Source organism: Diorhabda carinulata, chromosome 4 (genome assembly GCF_026250575.1).
Source record: "Diorhabda carinulata isolate Delta chromosome 4, icDioCari1.1, whole genome shotgun sequence".
In the NCBI taxonomy this organism is placed as follows: Eukaryota; Metazoa; Arthropoda; class Insecta; order Coleoptera; family Chrysomelidae; genus Diorhabda; species Diorhabda carinulata.
The window spans coordinates 20,559,192-20,587,178 of NC_079463.1; positions in this window are offsets into that span (position 1 = coordinate 20,559,192).

Sequence of the window (27,987 nt, forward strand, 5' to 3'; positions counted from 1 at the left end):
TTCTTATTTCTCCAAGATAAAATCAACATTAGATAGAATAGGATTGGAATCAATTGAAGCTGTGAAGGAGAAGATTGTATGTTTTCTGAAGGATTCAACACTGTTCAAAATAATGATAGAGACTCTATGAAAACAAATCTCTCTTATTTCTTCACGATAAAATCAACATTGAAAAGATTGTATATTTTCTGAGAGATCCAAGACTTTTCGGAATAATGATAAGGGTTCTAAAAAAACAAATTTCTTCGATTCCTTATTTCTTAGACTTATTATATGTTCCTAAATCGACTTAAATCCACGTTTTAAAAACAAAAAAAACAAATTTTTTGATAACAGTCTCTTTTCTAAAGAATACCAGCCTCTTAGAATATGGAAAAGTCACATTATTATAAACCATAAAAATAGAAATACTAATATACTTATCAATATATTGTTTCTAATTATTATTGTATTCATTTTGTTACTCAAATGATGTAAAGATCTTTACAAATAAAAAATAAAAAATGTTGAATCACGCATTTCATTCGTCCTCACCGAGCTTTTTCTACTTGTTGCGAAAGGTAAAATCCACATCGAAAGAAACGTTATTTGAGTCCATTGCTGCAGTTGTGAAAAAAAAAATAGACAGATTTCCAGCACTGTTGAAAAAAATGGAATACTCGCAATTGTGATTTTTGTCTATAATCTTTGTTTTATTCAAAATTCCTCTATGAGCATGCGATGTTCCATCATCTGAGAGAATTTATGATGTTCTACTATACTTACATATTTTCTTTTTTAAATGAATTATAAAACTCCAGAATGGAAAAGAATCCCCAATAAATAAGAATTTCTGAATATTATTCATTGGCACGTATATGATATAGGGTGTTAAAGTTAGTTCAAAAAAGGGTTGCGTGACTAAAAGCAGTAACGCTCACGAAAGTCGGTAGATTTATACTCAACTCGTAGCATAACTTTCCTATTATCACTGTCCAAGCGAAATACTACAAAAACCGACCGTAACCAGCATGCATTCATTACTGAAAGCCTCAAGAGACATATTTTCAGGTGACAGTTGTCACCCGATAACTCATTTCTCATAATTTACTTTCTATTTTAAGTTTTTATGCCACTTTTTTATTCGCTAAGTAGCAAATTTGCATACATGCCATTTTAATTTCGAATTAATTAACATAATTGATGACAGGTTGTAGAAGTAGTGACTTTATATCGTGATTAAAATTTTAGATGAAGGTCAAATTTCAAAGTGGCAACTAGAAATCTGTGTGGCAAATTCGAAAGAATAAATTACTTTTAAATCTTTAAGACACATGAATTGGATGCAAGTCAGTTTCCAATTAATCGTAATTTGTTTTTGAAAAGTTATTTCAATTATATCATCTTAAACATGTTTTTTGAAGCAAAAGAATTTTGTTTACTGCAGCTCATATGAGATTTTATCTAATACATTATGAAGAAGAAATAGAAATATCGATCTACATGCGAAATTCAAAATCAAAAAGCTGAGAATTAAGTTAATTCTGTTATCTTAGGATTTGTTGTGGACAATTCTTTGAAATGGGAACGCTGAGATCAGTTTTCCAAGAACTGCATTTATCCACCTCGTCATCAGTTTATTGTGCCCTTATTGAGTCGCATCTCCAATGTGCACTTCCCTTCTGGGGATTCAATGCGATTCAATTTAAGCGAACCTTTAAACTTCAAAAGGGAGCTGTTAGATATTTACTCAGACTTAACATCAGGGCTCACTGACAGATTAAAAATTCTGACTCTTTCTTCTTTATTCATCTTTGAATCGGTTTGCCTGACTCGTAAGCACACTTCTCCAATTTCAGAAAGGTCATTGCACACACTATCCACCTAGGAATATAGAGCACGGCCTTAACTTACCAACTCCATGTTCAGAATTAGTTAGGAGCTCAATACTTTACAATGCAAGAAAATGTACAATCACTTGCCAATTGGCCAATCAAATCGATGTCATCTTTGCCTACATTCCGCGATAATTTGAGGGCATATTTACCGGAAAGTGCCTTCTACTCTGTAAACGACTTCTATTCTAATAATTTTATTTAACTCTTGATATACTATATACTGGTTTAATTTTTTATGTTTGTTCTTCAGTTTTTAGAAGTTTTTGTCTAGAAATTGTGACAATTTTTTTGACAGAGAGAAAGCATTTCTCCCTCTCTCTATTCTAGCGTACACTACCAAACAAAGTTTTTACCCACGCCATAATAAATTCATTGAATGTCAAAACAATATACTTACCAAGGTTCTCATATTGTTAATCGATGGTGGACTAACAAACCAGAAATATGAGTTTAATGATTACCAGGAGATTTGGCGATAGAAAACATTCAGGGTGGTCACAAAAGACCTTAACTGCTGAAGATAAACGTATTGTTTTGATCTGTAAACGTGATCGACAACACACGGACCCAGAAATAGCCGCACACATCAATGAATCTGAGGATCTGCCTTTGGGTACTTCTACAGAGAAAAGGATATTAAAAGAAGTGCCTCTTTTTAAAAAGTGGTAGTGAAGAAACCTCTTTTATAACATCAGAACAAAATTGAGAGGTTGCGGTAGGCCGAGGAACATAAAAGAGTGGAAGAGAGTCAAAATTTTTGCACATAGGTCAAAGAAAAGACGGTTGTTAGATCCATGTATGATTCAGACTGTAAAACAATGTGATAGTTTGGATGCTTTGGAAGAAGAGTGACTGGAAACTAGGTGAGAAGGGACTTCGAAGAAAGAAAGCTACAAAAAATATGTAGTACAGCCAGTTCTTCAATAGCAAAAAATTTATTTTCCAGCATGACAACGATCCCAAGCATCTAGCAAAGCTGCGCAGAGCGTATTTGGAAGCATTCGAGAAAAATAATGAGCTAAGAGTGACGATATAGCTGTAACAATCGTCAGATATTAACCCCATTGAATTGTTGTTGCACAAATTGGATAGGGAAGTCAGAGAGTAGTGTACAACTTCCACTTCATATATTTGGAGTATTTGGAAAACGAACGAAAAATAGACGAAGATTATTACTCAAGATTGTTACAAAGAAAACCAGAATTGTGTTTCGGAATAATAAAAGCAAAAGAGGGTTATATGTTTATGATTAAAACAAAATAAAAACCAATCAAAATCATTACGTAAGGAACTGAATAAATAAATAAAAGCAATGGAATAATTAAGCTTGAGCTTCATCAATTAGAGCCAATAAATTATTCTAATGGAAAAATACATAATGGAGTGCATTTTTGGCCTAAAACGCAAATAATAAAGAAGTCTAAGTCTATCCCTCTAGTATCTCAATGACTCCCCTGGACTCACCTTTTATTATATTAGTTCGAGGCAACCATGTTGTATGCTCTTTACGGCCACTATCCTCTTCCACTTCCTGTCAATTTCCTTCAGCACTACGTTGATAAATGTGTACACGGCGTTCCAGTTGTCTTTCGAAGACAACCTGGATAAAGTTGAGCTCTAGGGCACCTATCTTCGCAATGAAGCTAAGGTATATAAAGAAAGTGCTCTCAAAGTCGTTGTCTCCAGTGTAGCAGTAAAGACATGCAGCAATTGGCAAGGAGAAAGAAGGATCAAGGAGGTATGAGGAGATTGCAGTCTATCGAAAGATAAGTGACAGCAGTCATCTTCACTTTATACTCAGTGTGGATATTATATATGACCTAGGAAAAGGAATACTGCCTAATGGATAGAGGCATACAACATCAAATATGCAGATTACAGAATCAAGTCCGATGGATAGTACCACCCGATGCAATCAGTTATCCGGTCTGAATATCAATGTCAAAAGAACAAAATTCATTATTATAAGGGTGAATATCATCGCAATAAGCTTTCTCTATATCAAAAAAGCTCCAATCAAAGAAGTAAATTAATATCTTCATACTATTATAAACTAGGATTGAAACAACAACCAGGAAATGCATCGAAACCGCTAAATTGATCTGTAACTGAATGAGCTCCCTCTCCAACAGTCGAAATATTTTTTTTAATGAAAATAAGAATGCTCAGTTACTACGTTTTCTCTGTCCTGTTTCATGGATTTGAGTCTTGGACCTTGAATGAAGATATGAGCATTCGAAATGTAGTTTTATAGGCGATCCCCTAGAACATTTTCCAAGATAAAATATTCAAAACGAGATGTCCAGGAAGAAAAAGAACATCCTGTCTTAACAACCTTAGAAACCAATTCAATAAAACCCCTCCTCAACTTTTTGGCATTGCTGCTGACAGAATGAAGATAATCAAAATTTGTCATGGCATTAGGAGAAGATTGTGGGAAATTTTAGGTGTAGTTAGGTAATTTCAAGTTATAACTTTGTTTTAGCATGATCTAGCGATTCTTACGATAAGATTATACGGTGATGGTGGGATGTCTTGGTAATAGAGTCCAAAATAACTGGATATCCAGACTTCAAGAGCAAATACAACAATTTACTCAGAGAACCGGACAAAATCGGAATTAATAACATCAATACAATGAAAAGAGAAGTGATAATGAGTTGTTCTGGAGTCGTGATACTAAAGTAAGCATTCTATGAAGTTAAAAGGATTTATGAAGCAGATAGGATGACGAAAAAGGAATTCCTACTGCTAGAATGATTGAAATCAGAATTGAAAATCGTGATAAAAAATAGTAATTGCAAGATATTGAAAGCAACTTGGTTTTTGATCTTTCATAAAATACTCTGTTCAGAAGACACTTATTACAAAGAGTATAGATAAGAAGCAATTAAGCAACTTATTCTGCTAGTACCTGACTTTGACGCAAAAGCGACGTCAAATGCTGAAGAAGACATAGAACTTGGTTTGGAAGAAAAAACAAAATTGGAAATAGCAAAAGTTGGAAGCTCTATTTTTATGTTTAATAATAAGCTATATACTGAAATTAAAAATCATCGAACATTGTTTCCTGAGATATAAACTAAATCATTGAGATAATAAAATATAAAATGTCCACCACACCTTGTCTTTATTCCGACTTGTATCAAACCAGATGATACATTACGAAATAACGTTTCGCACACGTTGTATCGATTAAAAGCCAATGGCCGCTCTTCCGGTCAACTGTCATCGTAGTGACTAACAGTGTCCGGTCTAGAATCCCCTTGGTGACTAGTGAAACAAGGGTCTTGCTCTGGTTCGCATGTCTTGGATGAGGATAATTGTTTATGAATGTGTTAATGATATTAATATCTCATTTCACAACATGACTAATGGATAAATTATTGGATAATATTCGAGCTATCCATTTCAGATTATGATCGAAAAATAAAGAGTAAACTGCACGCGATAATATTGAAAAATGCGTGTGGAAATCGGGATGTGCATATCTGATGGAAGGATTAATACAAACGGTGAATATATCATTGCTCTAAATAATTTTAAGGCAGGGATTATTGAGTATGAATTTTGAGACCTATCACACTATTATTCCAGTCTCTATCGAAAATTGTATAGTTAATACGAGGGTGCTTCAAATTTTTGAATAAACGCGCGAAAAATTTAGTTTGGAAGTGGTTGCACTGGATGTTACGGAGTGTGACGAATATTCGGAACCGCGCTATCTTGCGTTTTAGTGTATTAGCTATAAGCGAGAATGATGTATAGCTCTTTCCAACACAGTTTTTGGCGGTCTGCTGCTAGAACTCTCTTTACGAGTTCTACAACCTCTTTACTCAGTTCTGGAGACTGATTACATTTCCGATATTGCTGCAAGACAACGCCAGATCGCGTACAGTTCGGCCTACGATGGAAATGTTGAATTAGAAAACACTGGAACATCCTTCATATAGTCCTGATTTGTCTCCAACTACTATTTATTTGGACCATTGGCGGATTGCGATTCGAAAGCAATGCGAAAGTAGAATTCTCCGTGGGCTAATGTTTACGTATCATTTTTACACATTGATGTGTAATGACACCTGCTGGATGTAGTACCGACGTTTATCAACATCCCCAGATCGACAGTGGTTCGTTGCTAACTTTCGTTTTTCTTCGTACATCTAACCAAATTTTTGGATTTGAAAGACGACTCAATCTATTCCTTCACAAGTTTCTTCATAAAGTAACAACTTTTTTCGATTATTCTTCAAGTGTGAAACAGAAACGTTAATTTCAGCACTTTTAGGGGTGTACAGGGGCTATTTCTAGAGACATCGTGAGTAGCGGACAACTAATCAAAAGTGTTGACAGTTTCTTTGGTCATATTATAAAATGATATGAGTTCTTCAGTTCACCGCTGGAGGAGTACATCTCATTATCATGGTATAACGTGCACATTTTCATCTTTTTGGATCTATAAAGTACATAAACATAAATTAAAATTAAACATAAATTTAGAGAAGTACTGCTGTCTTGTTTTGACTGCTGAGAGCTTACTAGGTATTTATCTTTTTCATGATAGCGCCTACAGATATCAGTCATAGCTCGTGAACCAATTATACAAAGTAATATTTCTGACTACATACTATGTGCAAAAGAACGATATTCAATATCTATTGGTTAATTGCTCATCCTGTAGGATCTATCAGGATTTAAACCAGTTTATGAAATGTTTTGCTATCCACCGAGGCAAATACTTTCGAATAATTTGGTTTATAAGGTATTATATATCTCCTGAATCCATATTTTCCTCTGAATACTTCTACTTTATCATCAATATTATAGAAGATAGGCGGAGAAGTAATAAATACAATTCGCTTTGCCGATGATACGGCGTTACTGGCAGAATCAATAGATGGCTTGCAATCCTTGCTTGAATGTCTGAACAGGGAGAGTGAAAAAATGAGACTCTCAATGAATACAAACAAGACAAAGTTCATGGTTTTATCTAAAAACACAATCAACAATTGCCAACTACATCTTAATGGAAGACTAATTGAGAGGGTAGCAAGCTACAAATACTTGGGGACCCAAATTACATCTGACTTAAATATGGACGGAGAAATCAAAAGTAAAATCGAAATGGCAAGAAAGGCATTTACCAAGTATAAAGCCCTGCTATGCAATAGAAATCTATCTCTAAACCAAAGATTAAGATTTGTACACTGCTACGTATGGTTCATATTATTATATAGAGTTGAAACTGAGAACTATCACTGATAAGGATCATAAAACAAAGGAAAACAGCGTACTTAGGTCACATACTGAGAGAAGATAAGTATACTTTTCTGTAAACAATTATGCAAGGCAGGGTAAATGGTAGACGGGGTGTCGGGAGAAAGAGGATGTAATGGCTAAGGAATGTGAGGGACTGGACGAATATGATTGTGCCAGTAGATGTCGCCAACCTCCGTTAGGAGAAGGCATGGAAAGAAGAAGAACATTATAGTATTTGGATAGCCTATAGTACAGCTGATAGTTTTGAACTAACCTATCGAATTCGGAATTTATTGGTGCCAATTCAATAACTTAACTCATTGCGCGGTTTTGTTTTTTATCAAACTTCAGCGTAATAAGAAATGGAACCACTTCGTTAGCACCGTAGCCCTGGAAACGTTCATCGTCTATCCACATGTCTTAACCTAACGTAACCTAACCAAAGTTTTTAGTTCTGATGAACTTATAGGCCCAACTTGGGACTTGTTTCTATATTCTGCGTACTTTATCAACCGATTAGTCCATTCCACTAGCATTCATCGTTATGCTGTTCAATCTCTTGGAAAATGGCTCCATCTCCATCCCCATTTATTTCAGTTTCCGCATTATCCTTTTGAATCTGAAATATCTAGGATTCTAGTATCTGCTTCAAATTTTTTTCCAGGTAATTCTTGGTTTGCCTCTTGATCATAGAAGTATCCATTGTGTTATCCTCCTCACCATTCCTGTTAGTTTCCTTCGCACGATGAACCCTGGCCAACTAAACCTTTGTGCTTTTATGTACTTCATTATATTTTCTCCTCCAAGTTCTTTTCCTTATTTTTTCGTTTTTCTCAAAACTTCTCTATCAATTTTATTGATATTTGGTCCGAGTCAATCATCTTCAGATCTTCTTTTTTCTCCTTTTCATTCATGATTATTGTTTCCATTCCATTTTAGACTCGATTAATTGATCATAAAAAAATAACTTCAAGCAATTAAACTGACTTTGTATCAACTTTTAAGATCTTGGTAAATGGATTATTATGTTTTCTTGATAAGTATGGACATTAGTATTCAGTTGTGACCGTCTCCATTTTGTTTCTCTATCAACATCCTAGACATAGCTGCCATATCCTAGACCTAGCTACTTGCAGTGTTTTCCATCAGTTCCTTATCCGGTATTTCATCATTTGATATTTCTTGTTCAGTATATGGGGATTTTGAGCGTTGCTGAGGTGATCTACTCCATCTATATCTAAGACAATATCGAAGAATGGTACTTCTGCTACGTGATAAGATGTGTCATCCAAAGTGTTAGCCTACTCTCATAGTTTTTTGTCACTTGCTTTGTAATATCTCATCAAAAAGCTGAAAAAATAGCTTCTAATTCTAATAAGTTTTTTTTTCAAAAACTGGAAGAATTCTGGAAACTGAAAAAACAAAGCATATCAGTATCTAATACAGCAATTTACCTCACTTGTTTTGATTTGGATCGTTTTGATTGTAACATTTCATCATCATTAGGTCTGCAAACTCTTGACGTATCGTCATTTGAAAAATCTTGAACCAACGTTATTTTATATTAATGGAATTTATCATTTTCGTTAAGGATGTTTGCAAAATATCAAGTTTCCTGTATATTTGTCTAATACTCAAGTGTATATCGTCAGGTTAAAAATATCTGAAGATTTGTTTTTAGTTGATGCAGTTTTTTGCGTCCGGATGAATCAGTTTCGTTAATTTTTTTACTAATTTACTGTCAGTAGATCTTGTTATGGGTTTTCGGTTAGGATATAAATTATTAAATATACTACACTTTCTTGTTGTCTTCTACACCTATCACCGTATCCTTATATCATTTGAATTGGTCTATTTGAAATAAAAAAGTCCATTATTTATCTGGAAATAGGAAGGATCTGACAACAATGTAATACCCCCACAATACAGGCCGTATTAGAAGACCCTTGTACATAAAAATCGTTTCTGAGATGATTTAGGCGTTCCATACTTAAAACTCGCTCTGTATGTAAGTTATAAAACATTAATTATTTGAAATAATCAACGTTGTTTTATTGGAAAGTTAGTTATAAACTGAACTTATACTATCCGTTGGCAATAGATCCAAAATTTGAGTCCATTAGAGAACCCAGTCATTTGTAACTTACCCTAAGTCTACCGAGATATTATTAACACAAGTTCAAAACATACATTAATCTCGGTTTATTCTATGAATGCCTTCAATTTCACCCATTAATCGGAAAATTAAGCTTCAGCTCAAGTTCTCTCCTCTCCAGAACGTAGCGCCGAGTTCATGTAGAATGTTGCTTTTAGCAAAGGTAAATTACAACCGGCCTGTTGGTGATTAGTATGGAGGCGGCAATTCGTCGAGTGACTGTTACCAATACATTTCAATTATCAACTTAAGAACTCTAGTTAACGATCTATAGTGTGGGTGGCGCTGCAAGTAAGATAAAAATATACTACAACTTCTTATATTTGGCAGTAAGGGTTGATATTATTATGTTTGTTGAGCAATAGGAACAATTTTATCAAAATTATATAAAATTTGATTCATAGTGTTGAAAGTTATGGATAGGTAATCGTGATTATTAGGTTTTATATTTATAAATGAAATACACAGTGGTTAACATTCATATATTAAGTCTTTATTTAAAAGACTACGTTTTCGAGAAGCGTCCTCACGCTTGAAGTGTTTGTACAAACTAAAAACTAATAATAAAATATTTACAATGAGGTCTAAGCCTCTCCTTAAGAATCGTAAAATTACAGATGTTTTACTAAAATATATGCATTACTCCGAAAAGTAAAAAAGGAGTCTTTTGTGTAACCCATGTGTCCGGGGTCATAAAACAGAGGTAGGACTTACTTTTCCTTTTCTAAAATATCTTTCAACTAAATGTTAAGTTTCCTTAAACATAAAATTTTGCTCAGATAAATTCAACACATAGCAATAGCTAATTCAATACTTAAATTTGATTAAAACATAAAAATCCATCACAATTTTATTACAACGATCAATTTTTGCTACATTATTAGAACCAATTTCTACGCCTTTTTATTTATTTTTTCACCTTCTAGATCTATTCGAGAACTTCTTTTGGATATAAATTCGTGCTTGTGTAGCAGCGCGAGTTCAGTTTATAATTTCAAGTCATAGTGAACGAAACGAAATAGTAGAAAATAGTTAATATTTAATTATATAATTAGTGATAAGTTGATTATTATAGTGTATTTTGCACTCACAGTTATATTTCGTTAATTTTCAGTTGACACGTTTTGTCCAATGTTTTGGTTACCATCAGCTTCAATTGTGAAGGATGATGATTTGTTTGTATCATGTATTCATGAAGGAAATAATGTTTGACATCTTTCTAAAGAAAATATTTGAGCTACTTCCATTTTTTTCTTGATAGAAATATCAAAATAGTTATCCACAACTGATGAGAATCTTCAATCTACATTATAACCAAATAATCACCTGCTTTTGCCAAATAAGTGACATTGGAAAACAGTAAAAAGTTTTGACCAAGATCTCATAGAAAGTACTACGTATTATTTGAGATTGATTCTTAATAGTTGATTGATCATAGTCGTATATATTTCTACTACAATCAGTCAATTTATTGCATCTAAGATTACATAGACCTGTACAAAATTTGTAATGAGGTGATTTTAGCTTGTTGATCTCAGTTTCATATGGAAATAACTAGTTAAAAACCATTTTCCTATCTATGTCATCTTTACATCAATTTACTTGTTGTCGTTTTCAATTGAAAACTGGCACGACAACACAGCGAAAGTAACTTATATTCTGTGAAACATACAAAACAATGTGAGGTTGAATGAACAGGCTTCGACACATGACGTGTTTGTTGATATATTTTAGAAACTTGTGAATGCAAATAATGAACCAGTCACTATGAGGCTGGAAATATTGCGCATGCGTTGAAAGAATCTCAATCATTTAAAATGTTTACTTCCTGCTAGAAAAGGTTATAAATAACACGACTCTACAAAAAAATTTTCGTTCTTTGTCCTAAATTTTATACTATTATTTTCCAGTTAGTTATGCACAAAAACGAAAAGAAAATACCTTTTTTCGGTATAAAGTTTGCTTTTGTGATAGTTATAATAATAATACTCATTTTTCAATTTTTTCATAAATTTTAATTGATTTTAATATTTTTAAAAAGACCGCGCGGTGAGAGTGGGGTATTAACGTTTACACTGTGCCGCTAGATGGCATCCGAGTGATAAACAACCATCGGGTGTTATTTACAAGCCCAGAATAACTTAAAATGTCGTCACTAAAGTGCAAATACGATGCTGATGCATTTTGTTTTATATGTGGTCAATTTATTAAAGTTCGAGACGTGAAATATGAACTAAAGACATCTCACATTCTCTGTGAAGCCTATGAAGCATATTTTGACTGTCCTGTACGGAATCAAGATAAGCCATGGGCTCCACATGTTGCTTGTAGTTATTGTAAAAGGTGTTTGGAAGGTAAGCAATTTTTATTTAATTAAGCGATGAATCCAAAATAATAGACATATTAATTTTTATTTTTATATTTTTAGGTTGGTATCGAGATGAGAAAAGGTCTATGAAATTTGCAATACCAAGGATTTGGCGAGAACCAAAAGACCATATTACTGACTGCTACTTTTGTATGGTGAATCCGAGTAAAAGACGTAGAGGTAAAAATGCAAAACCTATTGAATATCCTGACCTCGAATCTTCTTCTGCTCCAATTGCTCACGACCTGACACGACCAGTACCTGAGCCACCAAAAAAATTATCGCAGAAAAGTAGCTCATCTTTTAGTTCTTATAAAAGTAATTCCGATAAGGAGTTTTTGCCTACACCTGAACAACCAAAACACTATCTCATTATTTCAGAAGATTTTAACGATCTAATTAGAGATTTAAATTTGCCAAAAAATAAAGCAGAGCTTCTAGGCTCTCGGTTAAAACAGTGGAATTTGCTTGATGATGTTAAGATCACGGATCAGCGGACTAGGCATGAAATGTTTGCAACGTTTTTCACGAAGGAAGATGGACTTTGTTTTTGTAATGACATTAAAGGTATGTTTGAAGCAATTGGCATACCCTGTGTCCCTAGCGAATGGCGTTTATTCATTGACAGCTCTACAAAAAGTTTAAAAGCAGTTCTATTGCACAACGGAAATAAATTTCCGTCTCTTCCAATTGCTCACTCAGTACATCTTAAAGAAAATTATGAAAGTGTCAAAATTTTGCTTGAATCTGTAAACTATCGTGAGTATAACTGGGAGCTGATTGGAGATTTTAAAATAGTGGGATTTTTAATAGGGCTACAGGGTGGATATACAAAGTATCCGTGTTATTTGTGCTTGTGGGATAGCAGAGCGGATTCTAAACACTATATTCAACGGTCATGGCCTGTAAGAACAGAATTGTGTGTTGGAAAACAGAACGTCAAATTTGAGCCGATTGTTGAAGCGGAAAAGGTGTTAATGCCGCCTTTGCACATTAAGTTAGGGTTGATGAAACAATTTGTTAAAAAACTGGATGAAACTTCAGAAGCTTTTGGATACTTAAAAAATTTTTTTCCGAAGTTATCGGAAGCAAAGGTTAAAGCTGGGGTTTTTGTTGGTCCGCAAATAAGACAGATTTTCGCCGATGAAAAATTTCCAACGTTGCTGAATCGTACTCAAAAAGCAAGTTGGAACAGTTTTAAAGCAGTAGTTTCTGGATTTTTAGGAAATAATAAAGCTGAAAACTACGAAAAATTGGTTGAGGATATGCTTACAAATTTTAAGGCCATGGGCTGCAGGATGTCATTAAAAGTACATATGCTGCATGCTCATTTGGATAAATTTAAAAACAATATGGGAGCCTATTCCGAAGAGCAAGGAGAACGTTTCCATCAGGACATCATGAATTTTGAACAACGCTATCAAGGCCAATACAATGAAAACATGATAGGCGACTATATTTGGGGTTTATTGAGAGAAAGTAGCTATGAACATAAAAGAAAAAGTAAAAGTGTGCACTTTTAAGTTATTTTCCACTTTTCTGTAATCTAATTTGATAGTAAAACTTAATAAAAATAATAAAAATTTTTATTTCAATAGTTTTATTTTCAATCAAAAATTAAAATCCGAGATTTTTAAAAATTTCGTTCAATCAGTCTTCTAAGCACAAAAGCAAAGTTTTTCATGCCATATATTTTTTTTCCGTCTTATTACGACCTAAACTACCGAAATTTAATGCTTTGCAATCAAAGTCAAATTTCATGTTGACCCGTGTAATTAGTGTAGATTTTTCTAGAAATGGGAATAAATCAGCATAGAGATGTTTCTTTCTAGTTTGTTGAACCAGAATGTCGTTAAAAAATGGTGAGATCAGTTGTAGGTCACGATAAATCAAAAACGTGTAATTCAAGTTGATTAACAGACACATATCGCTAGAAACGAGACGCTATATAACAAACCCTGTAACTATAACATTCGATTAAGTAATGTCAAGATACTTCACATTTTGTATGAATATTTTGTTCAGTAAAATGAAAGAGAGTTGTAATAGTTATTTAAGGATCCATATAACTCATGTTCACCAACAGTATGTGAGAGAGTCATATGCTCAGCAACTACATTCAAAATGATTGAGGTATAGGGAAAAACTGAAAAAAGCGAACGCATTAAAAAAAAGTTTCTTATTAGGACAAGACATATTCTGATATTTCCTTGATCACTATGACTGAAATTCATCGATAGCAATCACTAGGACTGTTACCTAACCTCAAAATTTGACTTGGAGACAAGAAATTTTCGTCAGGAGAGGACAAAATCGTATATCTGAAGGAAAGTTTAAGAAAATTAGAGTATTACTGTACTAAGTATATCTGGACTTAGAAAGAAATTATGGAAATGTCTTCATAGTTCGGAAAATTTTCAGACGTTCCACGTTGTAGCTTAAAGAAAAAAATTTTATATAGTGTATGTTACCAGAGACTAGCGTAAATTGAAACGATTTTTTGTTTCGAATCATAAGAAACGAAATATCAAAATTCCTCACAATCAACGTGAAAATTTGATTAATACTATGGCCGTTAAAAATAAAAAGAATGCTTCGCTTCAGAGTTTTATAATAGTGCTGCTTCTTTAATATCCATAAATTGTAATAAAATCTAATGGAGTGTGAGACAATTCGCCCAGGAAGCGTTTTAATTTATACGAGAAATTAGAAAAATCCAATACCGAAGTAACTTCTCATTTAAGACAAATGCGAAAGTTTGCAATTTCGGTTTATCTAATAGACAGAGCTGTAGTAGTCGCAAATATATTTATAGAGCGCGAATTATGTAATTATTTGTAATCAAGCAACTAATCAAAAATAATTTGAGATTTGTTAAACATTCACAATTGGGTTTTAGGTTTACGATGCTACAGGTCAAATGACATTAAAATTTCATCCTCAAACTAATTTGGTTACGTTTTAACAGCTAACATCAACTCTTTTCATCACTATTAGGGGTTGAGGTGCATTACTTTTTGGCCTGGTGTTAGATGTGACTGGTCTAAAAACGATTCGACAACTGGGGTCGTTTTCCATGTACATGAAAAGGAGGCTAGCATTCGTTTCCTCTAGCCCTGAAGTACGTTTACGTGTGCTAAAAAAGGATACCTCTGTATTTTTAGTGACATGCGACTAATCAAGGCATTCTCTGCTCTTCTTCTGTCGTATCGTTTTTTGATAGGCAGTATTTAGGCAAAGTACATGTACAACAAAGGGTTACCAATGTTTTTTCAATGATATCCGACCAAACATCACGATCATTGCTTCTAGTCTGTTGTACGTAGCATCCAGTCTACTAGCACTAACATTGAGGACGAGATAGAGTGAATCCCATACATTTAAGAGTAATATTAGATGAGCTATCGATTGAGGTGAAGAGACCTTATATGCTGGACCATCAGTTAATATTCTGGCCTCAAGATGCTCGATAAGTGACTACAGACAATGAAGAGTCTGCTTTTTGAAAAAAAGTTTTGCAATGCTTCTTCGGAAATACCAGTATATTAAATGAAACTATATTTATTTGGCTTAAGATAATTATTATTTCGTGAGATCAGATATTCGCTCCAATTCAACCAACCGGTAGAATTAATTGAACCAAGCGTTTCATAATTTGGAACGTAGGAAACTTATCTATAAACTAAACAATTCTAAGAAAACCATCTTTCATACTACAAACAACAACGATAGAAAAACTAACTTTGTCTAAAAAGACAGACAGTCATAATTCTAAATAAGTTTGAGAAAGAATAATTCAAACAATCATCATTAACATCGTGATAAGTTTTGTTGATTCCAGTTATGGCAATACGCACATTGTCAAAGACTTCTTCTTCTTCTTCAGTTGACTCTTCACTGTCTTCAATTTTCATCTTTTCCTGATTGCGTGCTTCTTTATCATCAAATTTCTTACTTTAATATGAGTTGTATTTATTTGTTCCATCGTCTTCTTGGTCGATTTGCTTGATTGGATAGAGTAGAAAGTTTTGGAGAATCATATTCCATGTCCAATTTTTTATGTCATCTTGATTGAACCATGAAACTCTTCAAATAAGTTCCGGAGATGTTTCATTTTTGTTATTTATCACTTTCAAAATCAAAATTTATTGGCAAGTTTCCAAATATGATGCATTTTCTTCCCAAAAAGATACGATTCCTTGAAGAAGATTGCAGTTATGTTTTTTCTTGACAGAAGCGAAATAACTTAAAAATTACATTGAAACAAGATAAAAAAGTAATAAGTATAAATTGAACAAATAAGACTTGAATTGAACTAAAAATTAAACACTACGAACTAATGTTAGCAGAACTTGTTTGAGGTCCCCTTGGAAATCAACTTAATTCTAATATATTGAGGTTCCAAAAAATTCAAATCTTGATTTTGTGCTTTAACCACCAAACTGCATTTCAATCAGGACTTAAACCGTACACCGTATTCATCAGATCTATGGGCTGATATGATTTTTGTAATGTTCAAATTGCTCAGAGCATCTCTAGAATAAGTGAACATATATTAGTTCAGACAATCCTCTTTATACTTCAACTGAAACCGAGATCCTTCTGTGAATCTATTCAATAGCCACCAAGATCTTCAGATTCCTAAGACCAAAGAATTGATTGTCAACTGTAATGACATTAATAAGTATCCGCGTCAATGAAATGATGGTAAAAATTTATTTAATCGTTTCATCAGTTTTAACATTGTTACTTTTAATACTTTTACACGAGTTACAACTGATAGTTTTTTTATTGAGTTGGGTCACAAGTTTGAATTAACGAGAAATAAAACAATTGGTATACGAACTTCACAAGATGTCGTGATCCAAAAAGTATATATCGCAGTACGTCCTGGTAGCACACAGGGCTAACTAGGACTAAACTGGAATCATAAATACAAAAGAAATACTCCACAGCTGCAAAATAATAAACAAATAAGCCGGTATTTTTAAGTTTTAACTTGTCACCCTCGTATAAAATGAACAACGGATACAAATACGTCTCTTAAAATGTATTTTTCGAAAGTTTTTAGATAAGTCCAATGAATAATTTCCAGGAAACTCTCCTTGTGTTCATTTGAATCCCCAATTCGACCCAATTATCTATTTAACCAGTTATACGAATGTAACTGAATCATTGTTATCTCTCGAACGAGTACTTCCACTAATTTCGCATTCATAATACGTTGCCACCGATTTCTCACTATATCCAACACGAAAATAAGACAGAGATAGGGAAACTTATTGATTCAAATAATCCGCCTACGGTTGGTGTGATGCCCTTCGGTTAGAACAGATATCCACAAACGTGACTTTCCAGTGAGATTAGCGCACGGCCGAAGAGCGGGTGCATGTCTGCCGGCTGACCCTTTAAATTGATGGTTCAGTCCTACAAGAAGTCAGCAATATGGACAATAAATTTCATCGATTAAGAGAAATATGGTAGTTGGGTTGTAGGCGAGGAAGATTTCTCGCGATTTTTGGTTTATATTGCTATTGCTTATAATATTTATCTCATTTGGATCGCGTTATAGTCCACAAGCGGAGTAATGTCTTGTGGAAAGCGAAGATTGAGGTAGAATACAAATAAATATAAACGATACACCTTTGCAGACATTTTATTACTTTTTGTATAGATGCTATCAATAACCGCTGTTAATTTAGGTTTCTATGTACATGATTATATTCCATTTTTATGTAAGAGAGGGTGAAAAAACCTTATTTCCAATACTAAGCCTAGTAATGTAATAATTTGAAATTTCTCATTATGTTTATAAATATACCAGAGCTTAAATTAGTCTCTGATTTGTTATATACAAGTTAAGACGAGTTAAGTCAATCTGTATATGGTAAAATCATGAAAATTTCTACGTTTGGGTTTTCGGATACGATCTTTTTAACTAAAATATTTTCAAAGATGGTTCTACAGGACATCGACTGTAACTTTGTTATTTTTAATAAAACACCCTATATATTAATACATTTTAGAAATGTACGTGAAATTTTGGTATACGTTTGTCGGGAAACTTTTTTCGAAAAATATATACTTTTTGAATTATTGATATTTTTGTAAAAAATTTGACCGTTACACACCCTTATAAATTATTTTTTTTACGAGGATACCTTTAAGGATAGATATGGAAATAGTTTCTATTCGGTTGCTTTTGGAAAGGTTGGACGGATTTGAATCTATGTAGAAAAATTTTTCATTTTATACAGGGTGTGTATAAAGTTAAAAGTTTAACTTCATAAATATCAAATTTCTTGATTTTTTAAGATAGACCCCCCCAGTTTTTTCTATTTTAATGCACTCAGCGGCAAATTCTTGCTTACATTTTTATACCTAAATCTTACCGTTATCCAGATATTAAATGTTTTTGTAAATGTTTAGAGATGCAGATGCAAATTTACACAAAAAATTTGATATCTGGATAACAAAAGGAAAAGTATATATGAATTAGCCTCATTCTTCACTCCTGAATGCTTTAAAAAGGGAAAAACTATTTAAAAAAATGAGGAAATTTGATATTTATGGAGTTAAGCTTTTAACACTTTTTATACATACCCTGTATAAAATGAAAGATTTTTCTAAATAGATTCAAATCCGTCCAACCTTCCCAAAAGCAACCGAATAGAAACTATTTCCATATCCTTAAAGGTATCCTCTTAAAAAAATAATTTAGAAGGGTCTGCAACAGTCAAATTTTTTACAAAAAAAATAATTCAAAAAGTATGCATTTGTCGAAAAAAGTCTTAAGACTAAAGTTTATTTAAAAATTTTACGTAAAATTTAATTGATGTATTAATATACACAGTGCTCTATTTAAAATAACAAAGTAGAACCGGAGGTCGGTTATCTAAAAATTCAAAAGTAGAAATTCTCATGATTCTTGTATAAGTATTTTGCCATACACAGACAGTCTTAACTCGTCGTGGCACAACCTGTATAATAAGCTGAATAAAACAATATGAAAAGGTATAAGACATTGTATACGATTTTTTTGAGAATAAATAATATACAGGGCGTTACATTCAAAATTGAAATAAAAAAGTTGGTAATGGCTACTGTCACATGAAAAAGCTTGCTCAACTTCTTGAAAAAAGCGCATTTAAAATTAAAATTCGACGGCTCTAAGCTCTCAATTTATTATTAACACATTTATTTAGTTTCGATGTTCCACACGGTATATTCACAACTACTAAGATAAGAAGATATGATTGCTGTGGAAACCATAATCTGATAAATCATGTGATACCGAGACAGAAGCACAGCAAATGTTAACAAACTTCATTCCGATTTCAATGAATTTTTCGTCATTTCTGTGGATTTTTACATGACTTCCAGGAGATTAGTTCTTGATTCCGGGCAACGGATTTCTTAGCGATTTAACCTATATTCATCTTAAACTAAAAGAAATGGTTTATGTGAATACCAAATATTTATGATTCTAGTATTCCAGGAAAGATAAAGTTTCCGTTTCGAATTAACTTGATCCTTTCAAATCATAATAAAAGTTGAGATTCGGGAATTGGGGTAATTACTCCAGAGATTATCCCTTCATATTTCAAGGCGTAATTAAAAAAGGTACAAAAAACCCTAAGTCATTACTGAAACATCCTTTTAACACATTATCATTTTGATACATTGTTGTAATAAATAAAACGCACGATACTTAATGAAATTAAAATACAATTGTATTAAACAAACAACCTCACAATGTGAATGGAAAAAACAGTTTTTTGATGTTATCACGAAATTTATCTTCATAAAACTAGAAACAATGTCGCATGTTGAAACGAAATAATTATGAGTTTTGATAAAAGAAACTACAAAACTTCTATAAAGTTGTTATTTCGTAGTTCCTGTAATATGTTATGTGCAAAAAGGGTGTACAGAAAAAATTTTGGGTTTGTAGTAGCGTGACAACTAGCTAATATTTCCAGCTCTACTTTGATTTGAACAATTAGGACAATGGATAATTATGTAGCAAACTTAGAGATACGAGGATGGTTCCAGAAGAACGTGGCCTGACCTAAAGATGACGCTAGTTGCTTGAAAAATACCACTACGCTAGAAAGTACACAATCTATACAAGTATGAAGACTCCACGTTGTTTAGTACTTATTTGGCAGCCATCCAGTGAATTTGGAAAAAATTGGTCATCGTTACGTGAATCGATGAGTAAAATATTGGGTAGCAGAATTTAAGCGAGGTCCTACCACCATCGTAGTGGTCGACTAAATGAGGTAACTACACCAGAAATGTTGAAGAAGATCCACATCGCATATCAACTGGAAATTTGGACACGAGAAAGCTGTGCGCAAAATGGGTGCCGTGTTTGCTCACAATGGAACACAAATAACATCGTGGAGATGTTTCCATCGAGATAAAAAGTGAGTCCATCACTTCACACACAAAACAAAAGAACAATCAAAATAATGGTCTAAAAAGGGAAAACTGGCTCCAAAGAGAATAGAGACCGTTCCATCTGCAGGTCAGGTTATGGTGTCGATTTTGACAAATTATCTTGAAAAACGATATATGCGAACATAGTGCAACGTTGGAGCGAAGAAATCAAACAATAAATGTCGCATTTGGCTAAGAAAAGATTGTTTCATCAAGACAATACGCCGGTTTAAACATCCGTTATTGCAATGGCCAAAATTAGAGAATCGAAGTTTGAATTGCAACCATACACCCCACTTGCTAGACTTAGGCCCCTCAGATTATTTCCTGTTTTCAGTCTTTAAAAAAATGACTTGATGGTGTATAACTCTCCATCTATAAGGAGAAGATGTCGGCAGTTAATGTATCTTGACGATTCTTATTATAAAAGGGTTATCGAACTTATTGAGGAGATTACGTTGAACATTAGATAAGTTTTTTCTCTATTTTCGTTGCCAGATACTTCTGGGACCATCCTGGTACCAAATCTATTCAAATTAGAGAAGAATTTCTAAAGAATTAACAGTAGTTTCAATTTACTGTTAACCTAGCTAAAAATTATAAAAGAGTTTGTAATTGTACAATGAAATGTACCTAAAACGTTTGCATTTCATATTTTTGATCTCTTAAATTTAAGCAACAGTACGCATCAGACGTTTGTTTCTGCATACTGAATAAACTGTTTCCACCAATTACACTGTCTGACACACGTTTCGATAACCAAATTATCGTCTTCAGAGACCGAGGATGAGCTAAAAAGAATGGTATATATTAAATCAGCTGTAGTGATTGTGACGAAAAGTATATTGGGCAGACTAAAAGATCTGTTATTTTCCGGTTTAAAGAGCACATAGCCTTTAAATCCGCCGCTCCAAGCTACAATCACCACTCAAATATTAACTAAATAAAAGCAAATCGTTGTTGACGATATTTATTTATAACTGTCCTGGATATCACGATTTCACGCAATATAATATCAATGACTAAAACACATATAATTTCAAAGGTTAAGTACCTATAAATTATTTAAATAATTGGGTTATTATCCAAATAAACAATGTAATGATATTATTTTATTAGTAATATAATTTACTTATCTTGGGTTATAATTCAATAGCTTGAAATAAATAAATCTACTAAGCGGATGAAAGCTGGAAAATATTAGCACGGAATTGGTGCGTGCTGGGAAACCATTTATGAAAATTGTGAAATAGATTTTAATTTCAGGAAACAAAAGTAAAAATCATGCCAAATGAAGGTTGTTTGGCATGATATTGTCTTGGCTGCTTTGAAATAATGATTAAAATATCCAGTGCATTTAACCAGAAAGTTTAAAACTCATCCATTTCAGAATAGGAATGAATGAATTTTCCTATCCAATTGTATACCGTTCTTTTACTTGCATGATTTGAGAAAAAAATAGTTTTTTATTCAATACGATCAATATTTATAGAGGAGAAAATTATAGAAAATTAAAAAAAATTGTAGGTAGCTTAAACATTTCAGTGAAGCCGCCATATTGCGTGACATCAGAAATAAAAATTAATAACACTATACATTCTTCTTCTTCATCGTATGCTAGTCCTGTGTTTGCATCAATGGTGGTCTATATGCAGCTGTGATGATGAAGACCAGCTTTCGTACCATCCTGTAGGTGGTAATCCTGGTGGGCGGGATGAATTCGGTTTTTCTTCCTTTGCAATCTTTACCAACCTGTCATCTCAGATTCTGTCCACGTGGTCTCTCCATTCCCTGCGCCGATTTCTCGCTAATCTCATTACATCCTGGATCCTCTTCCTGCTTGCTTCACCTCGTTCATAATCTCATACATCATGACGCTGAACAGGATCGGGCTGAGGCTGTTTCCTTGTCTGATACCGGGCGTTTCAGGTATTCTACTGCTCAGTATATTTTCCTTACTGAAGTATGTGTGATTATCGGTGTTCAGGTCTTCGATCACTTTTATTATCTTGGGGTGAATCTTCCTTCTCTTCAGTAGATAGAGTTGTTATATCCCTCTATCGTACCTTTACCAAATCAAACAGTCCTTTCGAGAAAATATTTCTCTATAGATGTTGATGTAACATACCATGAAGCATTTACTGTAGCTAGTAACACTCTATTTTGAAACCACTGCAGTATTTCTAAATTGGAATTGCTTGTAGTCCCCACAGCTGGTAGCCGCAGGTGCAAAGTGGACCAAGTATAGTTTTGTTCAACAGTAGTTTTTCCAAAGTTAGTTCAGTCTCCATAGATTCGCCTGTTTGGTATGCAGATTGACACGGAGGAAGAGATTTCCACTATAGAATTCCTATTCTAATGTAGTTTTCAAGAGCTTCTTCCATTGTTTTAAAAAGAAACTAGGTAAGATTGATTGATCTGAAAGATATCCTCCTTCCATGCTTCTGGTATGAAGGTTACTCCGCCCTTTCTCCAAGGCTCTGGTGTATGTACCCTAGCTCTAAACTTCTTCTGAGTTAGATCAAGTGTGGCAGGATATCTTTGAAGAAGAGCCATGAATATTCCGTCATCTCCTGGTGACTTGAACGGTTTAAATGTGTTTAAAGCAGATTTTATTTGTTCACTTTTGCATACTTGGTTTGCTATCGCTACAGTTTTTCTTGTAGTTTTGTCATTTTGTTTTCTGAGGCTAAAATGCTACTTCCATCAATAATGAATAAATACATCGCTCCAGTCGTTCTCCTTGGTCATTAGCGCCTATATGACTAGAGACATAGTTTCACGTAGATCGTATTATTATCAAGCATTTGTAGTTATATATGGTATTTCTTCATTTTCTTTTTACCTTAATAGGTCAAACGCCTGTTTTTTCTTCGATTATCTCCACATACTGGCACTTCTTTAGTGGTCGACCTCTACTCCAATCTCTTGCTCTTTACCAAACTGTCATTCGACTTCCATTGTTCCAATATTGTCTACGTCTGATGTATTCGCTTCTTCTTCTGTCAAGTAGTGTTTTACCCGAGGTCCTCCTGATATTTCAATTTCAGTGTTATTTGGATTGTTATAGTATTAAAATTATATAAAGTGGATGATGGTTGAAAACGTAAGACTCAGTGAGTTGTTCTACTCCATATTAGTAGTCGGGTTTTGAGTATATCAAACCTGTTACAGTGAGATTTAATCATACTCTTTACTTTACCTATGTTTTAGTCTTGCTTTCAACACGAGAGAAAAATACAAGTGAGAAGAAGAGACTTCTCTCAATCTAAGCAATTGCAAATTGATAGTACATCAAACCAATCGGATGTACCACGTTTTGCAATAAAAAAAGTCTCACAAGTTTGTACTGGTCCTAACAACTTGGAAATATCTGATATACAATCTTATGACGATTTCAACAGTGATAAAATCTTTATTTGCTGCGAAATAAGTAACCATTGCATGGAGATATATCAGGTCAAGTTGTCTGACAAACTACAAACAAACCCCTGTTCCATTTTTGTGAATACTTTTTCTTGTTATCAAAGTATCAAAAAGTTACTGTAGTCAGGAGCTTTTTCTCGAATACACAATCGGCGCTGATGACGTAGTATTCCTTTGAAACAGCTCATGGGCGGTATAAAATTTATCCAGACTTATAAACTTTGTAAGTTTGTTGAAGCTAATCCTATCCATTTAAAATAAACATCATTTCACTTCTAATAATAAGTATTAATTTTTTTTGAGACAAAACAATTTTTTTTAATTTTTCATGCTTATCGTTCCTCGTAGCCACAACTGAGAAACGAGCTTCTCAATTGATTACGATAATTATTGAAGGTACCAGAAATAAAAATACTATATTTAGTTAAATTAAATATATATATATATATATATATATATATATATATATATATATATATATATATATATATATATATATATATATATATATATATATATATATATATATATATGGAATTTTGAATCATTGATTTGAAATACCACACTGCAGATGTTATTTTTTTCTATTATGTGGTTTTTTTCGGTCGGAATTCGTGGCTTGGCCAGCCGTCGAACCGATACCATCAGAGGTAAGTGAAAAATTAATTTAATTGTTTGTAATAAACTTTTTTGTTTTGTTTTGGCGTTGGTTGGTGATGCGTGTTTCTCGATAGCGAGATATGCTGTAGTAACTCACCGTGTGACAAGCAGTGCCGCCCTTTCACCGACAAGAGCTTTTTTAATTTAGTGCCGAAGATTCGTTCTAAAATAAATGAAATAATTGATTCAGTCTATGTCATTGAACTTCAACGTTCAACTTTTACAATTCAATTGAAATTTAACTTTTTAGTTTTCTTATTTGAACGATTTTTATCTTATTTCTTCTTCTCTTCCGAGCGTCATAGTATTGAGATTTCAATTTTTATTTTCCTTCTATCAACTTTTTCAACTCTTTTCGCTCCATATTATTTTTCATTGTCTACTCCTGCTTGTGCTACTAAGTCGTCTTTTCTTGTCTTATATTCTTTCGCTTTTTCCACTTGTCTTACCAAGCTTTTTGTTTTTCTCTTCATCTGTCCATAGTGTAAGCATTTAACTATTTTTTTTTCTTATTGTTTTCTGTTTAACCTTGTCTATGATTATCTTATTAAGTTTAATTGGTTTTGTCAAAAGTCTATTTAGATTTCTGAAAAACTAGTATAAATCTTAATAAATAATAGAATACACTTAACTAATTTACTTATGAATATTAGTTAAATAATTTCTGCGATGACTTCTATGAATTCGTTGTTCATTTATATACCTAAATAAAATTCTGGAAAGTTCTAGAACACAAAGAAACGGAAGAAATAATTAAATAGACTTTCCTAGAAATTATTAAAAAGATATATTGTAAATAATCCGCCTGCCACTAGAAAATTATATATAAAAAATATTAAATGTCCCACGTGGAGTCACCGAATTTTTAAAATTTCATAGTACCTGGACAGGTCCGGCGTGAGGAATCATTTTGCGAGCTTGGTCATGATAATATATTGAAAAATTTCGTTAATAGTTTGTAGACGATATTTGAGAAATTATTTCAATATAATCAATCACTGCGGAGTGAATCTCTTAAGAGATTAGAAAGCGTGCTGATAAAGTAAAGCACATACAGCGCCCTAGTGCTAAATCGTGGCAGCTGATTTTCGACTGTTGAAGATTTGAAGATTCATTTTTTTTTTGGTTTTATTAACGAAAAGATGTTATGTGCATGACAAAAATTTTGTTAAAAGTCTATATAGATTCCTGTAAAATTACTATAAATCTTAATAAATAATGGAATACACTATAAATAATAGAATACACTTGACTAATTCACTCATGAATATATTTAAATAATTTCTGCGATGACTTCTACCTATTCGTTCTTTTCGCTACGACTATCTATTTAAATCTAACTAACTGCGTTTACACAAATCATTTATATACCTAAATAAAATTCTACAAAGTTCTAGAACACAGAGGAACAAATAAATAGATTTTCCTAGAAACAATTAAGAAGAAATACTGTAATTAAACCGCCTGCTACTGGAAAATTATTTATAAAAAAGATGAAAGACGCCACTTGAAATGCGTCATGCGGAATCGTCGAATTGTTGAAATTCCATAGTAGCTGGTCAGAGCCGGCCTAAGGAATCATTTTGCGAACTTGGTCCTGATAATATATTGAAAAATGTCGTCAATAGTTTGTAGACGATATCGAGAAATTATTGCAATATAATTAATCACTGCGGAGTGAATCTCTTAAGAGATTACACAGCGTGCCTCGGTGTTAAATCGTGTGGGCTGATTTTTCGACTGCTGAAAATTGGAAAATTAATTTTTTTTTAGTTCTAGCAACGATGAGATGTTATGTGAATGATATAAATTTTGTCAAAAGACTATTCAGATTTCTGCAAAATTACTCTAAATCTTGGTGTTCTCTATCGATGACTTTTGACTATTTTATAAATTTTAAATTGATAAATTGTTGAAAAGAAAATATGTCGAACATCCTTTAAGAAGTGGAAAGAAGAAGACTTGGATTATTCATACTCGTTTTAGTACCCGAGGTTGATGATCTCACCGACGTAGAGGATGTGGACGATGGCGATCTGGGTGATTTCACTGGACATATTGAATTGGACATGCTACATCTCCAGTTTAAATTTTTGAAGAAATTTTCAGGTGTATCGATAGTACACAACGCTTTTAGAAGGAATGTTTTTCTTGAATTGAAAACTGTGCTCCATTTTCAAAATAATGCAAAAGTTGCTCAGAACAAAGAAGACAGAAGTTTCTGAATTCGTCCACTTCTGATAAAGGTTGATATAAATTTCCGTGAGCGCGGAATTTTTCATCGTGATTTCGCAATAGATGAAATGATTGTTCGAAACCGATAAGACTTGGCTTCAAACTATGGGCAATGTGCGAAATCGATGGATATTGCTACAGCTAAGTGGTGAAGCTGTAGTGAACCTTTAGGAACTAAGGTCGTTTTCAAGATGCAATCTGTTGTAAAAAATTCCTTCTATTTCGACAACTTCTTCAGTAGACACTCGTTATTTTTAAAATTAAACGAAATGGTTTTTCACTCAACGGGAACTATTGAATAAAACAGAATTAAGAAAAATTCAAAAGACATAAGTTATGATTACAGTTTTGATGAGAAAAACGAGATACTCATTTTCAAGAGGAATGACGACCGGTGAAGTTAAAAAAAGGGGGAGAAGAAGAAAAATTTGAACAATTAGTAATATTAGAGGGTTTAATTTATTTGAAACGTTTGGTTTATTCAAAGGCTTGTTGATGTGAAAGCATGAAGGTGTTTGCCCTTGTTTAATCTAATTTTATAGGAAATTGAGTTGTCCATATATCCTTCAGCGACTTAGAGCCACCATGTCTCTTTATAGTACAGGTAAAATAGGATTGAACCTGAAATTGAATCGAGCGCTTCTGATTTTCTAGATTCTCAGATGTTTTCGGTTACTGAATAAACCTAGCAACTAGTAACAAAATTACGGACATGCGTTTTCTAAAATTTGGAACAAACAACAAATGTAGAGTACAACATTTTCTACAAAATTCTGTTTTTTTTGTTAAGAGTCATTATTTTTGAGTGAATCTTCCTCAACGCCGAGCCGGGGCATCCGTGTTTAAAAATAAGAGTTGCTAGACTTATTCAGTATCCCAAAGCTTCCCAGAATATAAGAAATAAAAACCACCCAATTCAATTTAAACTCAATATCGCCTAATTTGCCTGTACTATTATACATATGATATTCCCACCAATATCAGCAAACAACGTGACTGAATTTTAAAGAAGGTAGGGGGGACCTCTAAGTATCATTTATTAATTAATTTATGTTTAGCCCCAAATTTTCAAAGACACAATTTATAAATAATCTGTTGTATGCAGTAGGGGATGGCCGTTATTTAAGAAACTCCACATATAATATCAAATTTTATTGCTCTATTATGAGCAGCATACTTTTTTTGTCGTATATATGATAATTGTCATCTTTGATAGTTCTTCCCGTCTACAAGCACCTGCGCACCTGCTAACCCAATAATTGTTGCTTGTTAGGCACATTTTCAATCTAGTTGTAACTACTGCTTTTCATTATTTATTACAATAAGCGCAAACAAAAACCATGAACTTTGAGAAGAAAAATGATGTCAAATTGATTGATATAACAAATTTCCTCAAACGACCCCTCGTTTTTGTCCCGGAACACCCTGTGTATTCGTTATGTGTTATTGATAATTCACTTATCAGTGACTTCAACTGCACGTACTTTCATTTAGTGTTGAGTATCTCTCAAAATATTGAGTCGTGTGTTTACTTTTTAGCATTCCCTTCCCGTTTCACGATC